This window comes from Mytilus californianus, unplaced genomic scaffold (assembly GCF_021869535.1).
Source record: "Mytilus californianus isolate M0D057914Y unplaced genomic scaffold, xbMytCali1.0.p SCAF_11, whole genome shotgun sequence".
Lineage (NCBI taxonomy): Eukaryota > Metazoa > Mollusca > Bivalvia > Mytilida > Mytilidae > Mytilus > Mytilus californianus.
In genome coordinates, this window is record NW_026262593.1 from 9,256,690 (window position 1) to 9,271,000 (window position 14,311).

Consider the following 14,311-nt stretch of genomic DNA (forward strand, 5'->3'; position numbering starts at 1 on the left):
TGATTTAGACACGTTTTAAGTTAAATTTTTTTAACTTTAGAGGTAAAGTGTTGAATTTAAAAAACAAATGATAGCTTTCATGTTCGTTCTTATCAAAAAAGTTACTGGCTTCAACCAGTTGCAGGTATATCAAATGGTAAAAGAAATATTGATTTCTGATTATTAAGTCTGGTCACGCATTATCTTTCACGATCAAAATAATGCGTTGCCTGATCTATCACGATCAAGTTTGATGAAAAATCAACAAAATTCAAGGTTTTCATAAACAAATGATCGATTTTAAGGGAAGAGCATACTTTTATTTTACTGTACTTTCGGACACAACAAAGATTAAATTTCAAATATATCATGATATATTGAAATATGACCATTATAGGTACAAAAAACGTGTTTTTTTAATTAATCCCATAGACATGCATTGTGCCTTTTGTGTTTTTTCATAAAGTACTGCATATTTTCTTTATCTTATTGCACAGTAATGTTGATGAAGTTGAATCATTTTGACAGACATATTTTTTTGTTCTGATTTGTTCCGCATTTTGAAAATTCAGCGATTTTTTCACACATTCTGAAGTAGAATTTACATTTAATTACATTCACGATCCGGTACCAGAGATTCCACGATCGTCTCGCAATACTTGACCACCGTAAAATATTCTTTCACTATCATTTCTCTCGATAAACCGAATGACACCCGTGGCTAAGAAACAGGAGAAAACCTCTTCGTTCTGTTTCTAAATCTTGAACCAAAACGTTTTATTCTTACAGGTAAATGTAATTACAGGTGACAAGATTGTCAAAGCTTTACCTGTTATAGTGCTAATATATAACAACTGCCCCCAATAAATGTTCACATAACAGGAAAAAAGTAATAAAAGTTTGTTTAAGACTGTTCAAAACAATATTTTAATTCATGCACGAAAAAGAAATTTTGAAAGATTTATATTCTTATGGTTTCTGTTCAATCTTTTTCTCAAATATTTTATTCTAATAATATCTTTTGACTCGAAAACTAGCATATATTTAAGGAAGGACTTATCTTTTTAGACAACCAGTTGGATTTTTGTCGAGCCTGCGACTTTTGTCGCAGAAAGCTCGACATAGGGGGCCGTTAGCTAACTTCTTAAAAGCTTTATATTTTAGAAGGTGGAAGACTTTGATGTTTCAAACTTTGTATATAGATGCCTCATGTTACGAAGTTTCCGTCTGTCACATTTCCATTGTCCTTTACCTCATTTTCATGGTTCAGTGACTACTTGAAAAAAAAGTTAAGATTTTTTGTAATGATAATTTCTCTCTTATTATGAGTAACATGATAACTATGTTTTGTATTTGCGTACCTTGCAAGGTCCTCATGTCCGTCAGACAGTTTTCACTTGACATCGACCTCATTTCATGAATCAGTGAACAAGGTTAGGTTTTGGTGGTCAAGTCTATATCTCAGATACTATAAGCAATAGGTCAAGTATATTCGGTATATGGAAGGACTGTAAGGTGTACATGTCCAACTGGTAGGTGTCATGTGACCTTGACCTCATTTTCATGGTTCAGTGGTTATAGATAAGTTTTTGTGTTTTGGTCTGTTTTTCTTATACTGTATGCAAGATGTCTACTATATTTGGTGTATGGAATGATTGTAAGGTGTACATGTCTAGCTTGCAGGTGTCATCTAACCTTGGCCTCATTATCATGGTTCAGTTGTCAAAATTAAGTTTCTGAGTTTTGGTCTTTTTTTCTCATACTTTTTCTTTATTCTCAATAAACTATATACATGTACATAGGTATAGAGAAGACATTTATGTACAATATTTACAATAAGACAGAACAAACAGAGCTATTGCTCAGACACTATATGGAGTACATTTTAGCCAGGAGCACATATACCTGTGTTGATAATCTTTATAAATTTAAAAAGTTTAAATCAGTTCTGATTTGTGTTTTGAAGACATAATCTGCTTGTATTTAACAGTATTTGCATTTTTAAAATAATAATGTGACATACAATGTTTCCTGTTTTCTTCAAAGTATTTGCATTCTAATATGTAATGAAATTCATCACCAATGTTATTTTTATTACATAGAAGACACAATCTATTACTTCTAACTATATTATTCCATCTACCCTGTTCAATAGGGAGCTTGTGATTTGTGGTCCTAAATCTACAAAAATTAATAGACAGTTTGTTCCCAAGAATTTCAAAATAATCTTCTTTTCCATAAAAAGTTTATAATTAAGTGCTTTTGGTGAGTTTTCAAGCAAAGAATGCCAGACTTGTACAAACTGATCTTTAAGTCTGACCTTGATGAATGAAACTAACCATTTACAATTCATAAAAGATTGCGTTTCCCACACATTGGGGATACCACATTCATTTAAAATAGTCTTTACTCTGTTTAACCATGAAAAATGCACATTGTCATTAATAGACATGTGATAACACAATTCATATAGGGTATATGAAAGTTTTGTCTCTTTACTAGAATTTAATTCCCCCCAAAATGAGATCAATCTAGTTTTTATGTCCAAGTCTATAGGATATCTTCCAAGCTCCCCATAAATCATGTAAGAGGGTGTTGATGTTTTCAGACCTAATAATAATTTACAAAATTTTAGTTGTACCTTTTCAATTATCTCATTATTTCCAATACCCCATAATTCACAACCGTACAGTAATATTGATTTCACCATTTTATCAAATAAGTCCAACTGACTACATATAGAAAGATTATGTAGACGACCTAGTCTTAACACTTCGTAAAAAGCCTTAGTAGCCTTTTCTACATTGATTGCTTCGTTTTATTAAAATTACCTGTTCTTGTTAGAATTATGCCCAAATAGTTAAATTCATCAACGATATCCAGTTTTTTTTCATTAAAGAAACATTGAAAATTACATGATGGTCGTCTCCTTGAAAAAACCACGACTTTTGTTTTATCAACATTTACTTTTAGCCTCCATACATCTGTGTATTAGTAATCTAGAAAACAATCTAATAGTTTTTGGAGTTCAGTTGCGGATTCGGCCATCAACACAGTATCATCAGCATACAGAATAATAAAAAGTTTTAAAAATATGTCAAGTTTTTCTTCAAGCTCTGTTGAGACTGATTTTAGGCCCTCTATATTACAGGTTTGTAAAAATGAATCAAGATCATTCAAAAATAGAGAAAAAAGAAAAGGCGATAAATTTTCGCCTTGTCTAACCCCGTTATTACATGGGAAAAAATCAGACACGGAATTGTTATATGAAATACATACCTGACTTAGTACCTTGATACATATTTACAATAACATTATACATACATCCATTCATATTATTCAAAAGCATTGCGTCTCGCCAAATCGTGTCAAACGCTTTTTCAAAGTCGACGAATGCACAAAATAATGTTTTCTTTTTTAATTTTACTAATACTATATGCAATAAGTCGCTTTTTTAGAATTTATCAGCAATAGGTCAACTATATTTAGTGTATTGAATGATAGTATTTAAAACATGACATTTTCAAAATTTCGGTGTTAAAAAATATAGTCTTTAAAAACATATAAACTTTATCAAATACAATGATATTTATTTAATAAACATTTACACAAGCGACGACCAAAGACATCGTTCATCGTTTGTTGATGTAAAAAAGGGAGAAATAGAAACCATTTTGTCAATTTTTTTATTAGAAGGTATAAAGTTCAGAGAGTTTTTCATAAATATATTCTTCACGGCCATATATTTCACGGAATGATGATAAACTTTTATTACAATTACATATCGAGGTTATCTAGACAGGTATATTATCTGTTTCATCAAACAGCCCAACGAAACATATACCCAAAAGACAGCTGTGCAGTCCTTTTTTTATTGCACCTTTTTTTTTATTGCACCATGTGCACTTTTTGTTCCTCACAGCAAATTAAGTTTCACAAAGTAAGAACATTTCTGTAGATTCTTTGTTTTTGTCCAAAATAAAATTTGATAAAGCAAAGCATATATTGACATTTCTGAAATACAGACTTAAAAAAATACTATTTCCTTACAAAACAGTGATTATAAGGTCCTTTGTGCTCTTATAAACTCCTTTGTGGTCCTTTCTGCTACATTGTGTTCAAATTAGGTCCTTTCTGCTACATTGTGCTCAAAGTAGGTCCTTTGTGGTGTTTACGAGACCAAAAAAAAACATGCTGTCATAGTGTATTGGAATGTCGAAAAATAAGTCTCAGAAAAAAATCACTGTGTGGGATTCTTTCATGAATTTGGTTTATAATTTTTAAATGTATAAATGATTTGGTCCATTTTAGAGGTCAATGCCTAACTCTATCTCTACCTCTATTATCATGGCCGACAGCCGGTAATAGTAATAGTGGTCGTTGTGACAAACCAGACACCTTCTACCTTAATGCTTCAAAACGTTTACTGGTCTAGTGTTAAGGGTAATTTTAGATACCATGTATACCTCTACTTCTGGTAATCATAACCCACACGGGAAATCAATAGGACATTCATCGAGTACCATCTATGACTATAGGACATTCAACAAGTACCTGCTATAGCTTTGGGACATTCACCAAGGAACTGCTATAAGTATAGGACATTCAACAAGTTCCTAGTATAACAATAGGAATTCAACACGTACCTGTTATATACTACTATATAGAACATTCAACAAGTACCTTCTATACCAATAGGATATTCAACAAGTACCTGCTTTAGATATAGGACATTCAACATGTATTTGCCATCACTATAAGACATTCAACAAGTTCCTACTATAACTATTACTACTCTGTATATCTATCACCACTCTGTATATCTATCACTATTCTGTATATCTATCACCACTCTGTATATCTATTTCCACTATATCTATCTCTCGTTTGTACATCTATCAATACTCTGTATATATATATCGCAACTCTGTTAATCTACCACCACTCTGTATATCTATCACCACTCTGTATACCTATCACCTCTTTGTATATCTATCTTCACTTTGTATATATATACCACCACTCTGTATATCTGTCCCAAACCTGTATATCTACCAACATATTGTATATCTATCACCACTTTGTATATCTATCACCACTTTGTATATCTATCACCACTCTGTATATCTATCACCACTCTGTATATCTATCACCACTCTGCATATCTATCTTCACTCTGTATATCTATCACCACTTTGTATATCTATCACCACTCTGTATATCTACCACCACTCTGAATATCTATCAACACGATGTATATCTACTACCACTCTGTATATCTATCACCATTCTGTATATCTATCACCACTTCGTTTATATATCACCGTTCTGTATATCTATCACCACTTTGTATATCTATCACCACCGTATATATCTATCACCACTCTTTATATCTACCACCATTCTGCATATCTATCTCCACTCTGTATATCTATCACCACTTTGTATATCTATCACCACTCTGTATATCTACCATCCCTCTTTATATCTACCACTACTCTGTATATCTACCACCACTCTGCATATCTCTCACCACGTTATATATCTCCACTCTGTATATCTATCCCCACTCTGTATATCTATCACTACTCTGTATATCTATCACCCTTCTGATTATCTACCACCACTCTGCATATCTACCACCACTCTGTATATCTATCACAACTTTATATATCTGACTATCACCACTTTGTTTATCTATCACCACTCTGTATATTTACCACCACTCTGTATATCTACCACCACTCTGTATATCTACCACCACTCTGTATATCTATCACGACTCTGTATATCTACCACTACTCTGCATATCTATCACCACTCTGTATATCTATCACTACTCTGTATATATATCACCGCTCTGTATATCTTTCAACACTCTGTATATCTACCACCACTCTGCATATCTATCACCAATTTACATATCTATCACCATTTTGTATATCTATCACCACTCTGTATATCTACCACCACTCTGTATATCTACCCCACTCTGTATATCTATCACCACTCTGTATATCTATCACCACTCTGCATATCTATCTCCACTCTGTATATCTATCACCACTGTGTATATATATCACAACTCTGTATATCTATCCCCATCCTGTAAATCTACCACTACCCTGTATATATATCATCACTCTGTATATCTATCACCATTCTGTATATATATCCCCACGCTGTATATCTAACACCACTCTGTATATCTATCTCCACTCTGCATATCTACCACCACTCTGCATATCTATCTCTACTCTGTATATCTATCACCACTTTGTATATCTACCACCACTCTGCATATCTATCACAACTTTATATATCTATTACCATTTTGTATATCTATCACCACTCTGTATATCTACCACCACTCTTTATATCTATCACCACTTTATATATATCTATCACCACTTTGTATATTTATCACCACTCTGCATTACACACATATCTATCTCCACTCAATCATCGAGTACCATTCTGTATATCTATCACCACTTCGTTTATATATCACCGTTCTGTATATCTATCACCACTTTGTATATCTATCACCACCGTATATATCTATCACCACTCTGTATATCTACCACCATTCTGCATATCTATCTCCACTCTGTATATATATCACCACTTTGTATATCTATCACCACTCTGTATATCTACCATCCCTCTTTATATCTACCACTACTCTGTATATCTACCACCACTCTGCATATCTCTCACCACGTTATATATCTCCACTCTGTATATCTATCCCCACTCTGTATATCTATCACTACTCTGTATATCTATCACCCTTCTGATTATCTACCACCACTCTGCATATCTACCACCACTCTGTATATCTATCACAACTTTATATATCTGACTATCACCACTTTGTTTATCTATCACCACTCTGTATATTTACCACCACTCTGTATATCTACCACCACTCTGTATATCTACCACCACTCTGTATATCTATCACAACTCTGTATATCTACCACTACTCTGCATATCTATCACCACTCTGTATATCTATCACTACTATGTATATATATCACCACTCTGTATATCTTTCAACACTCTGTATATCTACCACCACTCTGCATATCTATCACCAATTTACATATCTATCACCATTTTGTATATCTATCACCACTCTGTATATCTACCACCACTCTGTATATCTACCCCACTCTGTATATCTATCATCACTCTGTATATCTATCACCACTCTGCATATCTATCTCCACTCTGTATATCTATCACCACTGTGTATATATATCACAACTCTGTATATCTATCCCCATCCTGTATATCTACCACTACCCTGTATATATATCATCACACTGTATATCTATCACCATTCTGTATATATATCCCCACGCTGTATATCTAACACCACTCTGTATATCTATCTCCACTGTGCATATCTACCACCACTCTGCATATCTATCTCTACTCTGTATATCTATCACCACTTTGTATATCTACCACCACTCTGCATATCTATCACAACTTTATATATCTATTACCATTTTGTATATCTATCACCACTCTGTATATCTTCCACCACTCTTTATATCTATCACCACTTTATATATATCTATCACCACTTTGTATATTTATCACCACTCTGCATTACACACATATCTATCTCCACTCAATCATCGAGTACCATCTATGACTATAGGACATTCAACAAGTACCTGCTATAGCTTTGGGACATTCACCAAGGAACTGCTATAACTATATGACATTCAACAAGTTCCTAGTATAACAATAGGAATTCAACACGTACCTGTTATATACTACTATATAGAACATTCAACAAGTACCTACTATACCAATAGGATATTAAACAAGTACTTACTTTAGATATAGGACACTCAACATGTATTTGCCATTACTATAAGACATTCAACAAGTTCCTACTATAACTATATCTACTCTGTATATCTATCACCACTCAGTATATCTATCACTACTCTGTATATCTATCACCACTCTGTATATCTATCACCACCCTGTATATCTATCACCACTCTGCATATCTATCATCAATCTGTATATATCTTCCATCACTCTGTATATCTACCACCACTCTGTATATCTATTTCCACAATATCTATCTCTCGTTTGTATATCTATCAATACTCTGTATATATATCGCCACTATGTTAATCTACCACCACTCTGTATATCTATCACTACTTTGTATATTTATCCTCACTTTGTATATCTACCATCACTCTGTATATCTGTCTCCACCCTGCATATCTACCAACATTCTGTATATCTATCACCACTTTGTATATCTATCACCACTTTGTATATCTATCACCACTTTGTATATCTATCACCACTTTGTATATCTATCACCACTCTGTATATCTACTACCACTCTGTATATCTATCACCATTCTGCATATCTATCTTCACTCTGTATATCTATCACCACTTTGTATATTTATCACTACTCTGTATATCTACCACCACTCTGTATATCTATCAACACTCTGTATATCTATCAACACTCTGTATATCTACTACCACTCTGTATATCTATCACCATTCTGTATATCTATCACACCTTCGTTTATATATCACCATTCTGTTTATCTATCACCCCTCTGCATATCTTCCACCACTCTGTATATCTACCACCACTCTGCATATCTATCACAACTTTATATATCTATCACAACTTTGTTTATCTATCACCACTCTGTATATCTACCACCACTCTGTATATCTATCACCACTCTATATATCTACCACTACTCTGCATATCTATCACCACTCTGTATATCTATCACTACTCTGTATATATATCACCACTCTGTATATCTTTCAACACTCTGTATATCTACCACCACTCTGCATATCTATCACCAATTCATATATCTATCACCATTTTGTATATCTATCACCACTCTGTATATCTACCACCACTCTGTATATCTACCCCCACTCTGTATATATATCACCACTCTGTATATTTATCACCACTCTGTATATCTATCACCACTCTGAATATCTATCTCCACTCTGTATATCTATCACCACGGTGTATATATATCACAACTCTGTATATCTATCCCCATCCTGTATATCTACCACCACCCTGTATATATATCACCACTCTGTATATCTATCACCTTTCTGTATATCTATCACCACTTCGTTTATATATCACCATTCTGTATATCTATCACCACTTTGTATAGATATCACCACTCTGTATATCTATCACCACTCTATATATCTACCACCTTTCTGCATATCTATCTCCACTATGTATATCTATCACCACTCTGTATATCTATCACCACTCTGTATATCTACCACCACTCTTTATATCTACCACCAATCTGCATATTTATCACCAATTTATATATCTATCACCATTTTGTATATATATCACCACTCTGTATATCTACCACCACTCTGTATATCTACCCCCACTCTGTATATCTATCACCACTCTGTATATCTATCACCACTCAGTATATCTATCACTATTCTGTATATCTATCACCACTCTGTATATCTATCACCACTCCGAATATCTATCACCAATCTGTATATATCTTCCATCACTCTGTATATCTACCACCACTCTGTATATCTATTTCCACAATATCTATCTCTCGTTTGTATATCTATCAATACTCTGTATATATATCGCCACTCTGTAAATCTACCACTACTCTGTATATCTATCACCACTCTGTATATCTACCACCACTCTATATCTACAACCACTCTGCATATCTCTCACCACGTTATATATCTCCACTCTGTATATCTATCACCACTCTGTATATCTATCACCACTCTGTATACCTATCACTACTCTGTATATCTATCACCCCTCTGTATATCTTCCACCACTCTGTATATCTACCACCACTCTGCATATCTATCACAACTTTATATATCTTTCACCACTTTGTTTATCTATCACCACTCTGTATATCTACCACCACTCTGTATATCTATCACCACTCTGTATATCTATCACCACTCTATATATCTACCACTTCTCTGCATATCTATCGTCACTCTGTATATCTATCACTACTCTGTATATATATCACCACTCTGTATATCTTTCAACACTCTGTATATCTACCACCACTCTGCATATATATCACCAATTTATATATCTATCACCATTTGTTATATCTATCACCACTCTGTATATCTACCAACACTCTGTATATCTAACCCCACTCTGTATATCTATCACCACTCTGTATATTTGTCACCACTATGTATATCTATCACCACTCTGCATATCTATCTCCACTCTGTATATCTATCACCACTGTGTGTATATATCACAACTCTGTGTATCTATCCCCATCCTGTATATCTACCACCACCCTGTATATATATATATCACCACTCTGTATATCTATCACCTTTCTGTATATCTATCACCACTTCGTTTATATATCACCATTCTGTATATCTATCACCACTTTGTATAGATATCACCACTCTGTATATCTACCACCTTTCTGCATATCTATCTCCAATATGTATATCTATCACCACTCTGTATATCTATCACCACTCTGTATATATACCACCACTCTTTATATCTATCAACACTCTGTATATCTACTACCACTCTGTATATCTATCACCGTTCTGTATATCTATCACCACTGCGTTTATATATCACCATTCTTTACATCTACCACCACTCTGCATATCTATCACCACTCTGTATGATCTATCAAAGTTTACTGACTTTGAACATGTTGAACTAGGTTATAAAATGCTAGTACTATCAGATCATTCTTTTGTGTCCTATTTATTGGTATACTTTTTTTTGTCTGTATTGTGTTGATCTGGCCACCGTTTCACAAAGCCTTCTTAACTTACGATCACCGTATCATTTTACGATCCGTTTACGTGTGGTTCTACGTTCCCGTTACGTGTGTTTCACAAAGGCATCGTAAAGGACTACTAAGTTGATCGCAAGTTACGCACTGTGTATCATCGTAAGTGTATCGTAAAACGGAACTCTAGCTGTAAACAGGAGGTGTGAATCGTAGTTTATTTACATCGGAATATGGCACACTCTTCTTTCACAGATCGATGAGTCGAGCATGCCGATGAGAGCGGACGTGAAAATGTTTGCAGAGAGAATCCTTCAACATCATTGAAATTGTTTTGCCAAATTGGTTTCATAGATAAATATTGTTATCCTTACATCTTATATTTTATGTTTTGGATTATATTTTTTTTGTTGAGGAAAGTTTCTGCAGATATTTTCAGGTTTGTTTGAGACATGTGGTCAGATGGAATCCATAAGAAGTTTCCATGTGGGAAACTATCAGACCAATCTATTTGATGTCTGAGGGTTTTAGCTGTTGTTCCCCTAATGGATCGGTAGTTTCTTTCCGAGATGCTTTATTGTAGGATTTTCGACTTTCCTCTACCAGGAATACAGCTGGGCATTTAGCGGTATCGGTTTGGAATCCAAGTATGTCCTTTCCGGTTTCTCGTTCGTTGCCTTGACATTTGTGCGGCATCCGGGGTGACCTTATCCTTTATTTTGTATATAATTGTTTCTTTATTTTGATTTTTTTATATTTGTGAGGACGAGCGAATCAGGTGAGTGGGTGTGTTCGTATGTTTTTCATTTGTAGACGAAACACAAGCCTTGTATCTTTGGTGGGTTACTTCCTTTGATATTCAATAATACTTTTTTTCTTTGTATCGGAAATTTGAAATAATATATAGGAGAGTGTCGAGACGTGTTTATATCTGATCAAAGAATTAAACGAATTTTTTAACAATTATTTGATAATGTCTAAAGTTATTATAGTACTGCAATTTTAGAGGAGATATGATTGATTGATTGCTGTTTTCTGAACGTACAGTGGCAAATATTTCATGCAGATTTATGAGCAAGAGAAGAATTTTCAAACAAGAAATAAGAAGTTGCATGCGTTGTCGTTGAAAAGAATTAAAAGAAAGTCCAATAAAAATAAACAAAACCAGTGTATATAATGTGCGAATCCTGAAATACCATTTTCACTGTATCCGTTATGAATTTCTAATGTAGAATGATAAATAAACAGACGACAAATTCATGATTTTTGAATAGAATAAGAAATAAGATATAATGTGTACTGTTTTTATAAATTCATGATATAGGTATGAGATGCGGACGGGTTTTCATCGCGCCTACAGCCATCCAGGTGTAAAATTGATACACAAATAGATAAATATTAAAGATAGTTCACGCACAGAGCGTGCAGGAGATTTAAAAGCAGCAGTTAAGTTTCATTTGCAGAAAAATGTACCTTTTAACATAATTATTAATGTTGTATAACTTAAAACAGGTTTTGTTATTCAGCTTGTTGATATTGAATTAAATTCCACTATGCTGTTTTCGATCATTATGCGATTCATGTTTACTGTCGAATAATGATACTAGACTTTAATTTTCACTGTAGGGGCGATTCATTTCTATTGTACATGCGATGCATTTTCACGGAAGGAAATTAATTAATTTTCATCATATAACGTCTTAATTCAGTCGACTCTCTAACAAAATTTATGAAGTCAGAAGGATTGATTATATGTGATCCGCCACGACATTTCCAGGCTTATGGAGGTAGAACATCATTGTGAGAAAAACGCTGTTAACTATATGTGACTAGCCACTTCCAGGCTTATGAGGGTACATTGTCTAAACTTTGCTTTTTGTATATTTATCTAGAACATTCTGAAGCAAAAAAAAACTCTGTCATGTTATTATGAACTATTTTTTGTAATAACAATGAAACGAGTCATTTCGAATACCGACATGATAATGAGACTGTTCGATGAAGAATTTTTCATTATCGAAGACACTAATTTATAAAATACAAAATTATTGTATTCTATTGGCGCTTAGTAATCTTCAACAGCGTATTTGAATAAAAATTTCAAACGAATTAAATTTACAACATTACAAACAGTTCTTGGCTCTATTTTAGAAAATGTAATTTAAACTTGTTAAAATGAAGTTAGTATAAAATTTGTCAAAGAAAGCTTTTAAAATTCCTTTTTTTCAATTTGTCTTTTAACTTAGATTTATGAAGCATGTCTCTATACATAGTATGTGACGCGTAGCAGTTTATAAGTAGTTGTTCTCATATATGCATTTGATACAGTGCATTTATTATGGATATATTTTAGACTCCATTTATGAAAATCTATAGATCAGAGAATTTTGATTTTTTGTATCAATTTAAAATGTAGATTCAAATATTTATATGTCGTTGATACAGACAAAAAGATCTTATCATGTCAAAATCATGATACAACAGGAAATTTTCATATGCACGGTCTGAACACAAGAATTTACAGAATAAGCATATTTCTTACTGAATAGAGAAAAATGGCCAAAAGAATTACAGAATACAGAAATGTAAACCCCCCCCCCCCCTAAATCAAGACCCTCATATATCATTGTGACGGATAGTTTTGTTTGTTCTATTTAACTGTTTTTATTTTTGAAAAGAATATTTGTACGGTGTCATCCTGGTTTGCCCACTTTTAATTACATGCATATGTAAACATAGGGTGGATTGTTGTTTTAACAATTATAGTTTATTTCTGAATTATAGTCATATTTTTTACCTTTTATTTTACCTGTAAAATTTTATCAAATACTATATTCTGCTATTAAATCAATGAAAATGTTCAAAAGTTTTAATATAGTTTTTATCAGGAAAATGTATTGAATTTGACAATAAATACTAACAAATAGAATAAAAATGCAACTGTTCAGTAGCCAAGCTTTAGAAATGAAATAATTTTAAAAAAACCCAACAGATTGTTTTTTATTTTACAATAGTGCTCTATTTATTTCCTTATGCAATGCATTTATAAACTTGATTCATATATTAGGTGACGAGACTGACGACCATTGGATATTGTAGGGGGGAAGGATTTTGAAAATAAATAACTAAGCCTTGATAATAAGAAAAAAATAATCGTTTGTCCTGTAGTAGTTTGAAAATAAATAAAGTTTAACTGACTTAAAATGTATTGAAAATAAATAACTTGGCATGTCTTTTAAGCCATTTTATAAATGCTATTCTAAAGTATGAGATGGCACCTGATTCGTCCAAAATTCGTCTTTTTTCATTTTTTTTAGGGAAAAACTTCCCAAATCTTTAAATAATATAACGTATAAATATTAATTTACTTGAATTAAATGTCTGAAAATGGGTTTCATTTAACTTAGGTATATTGTCTCAGGAACATTTACTTTATTCTATTTTGCTTTCCATTTGTAATTTAGTAAAAAAAAATTTAACTTGACTTTTATTTT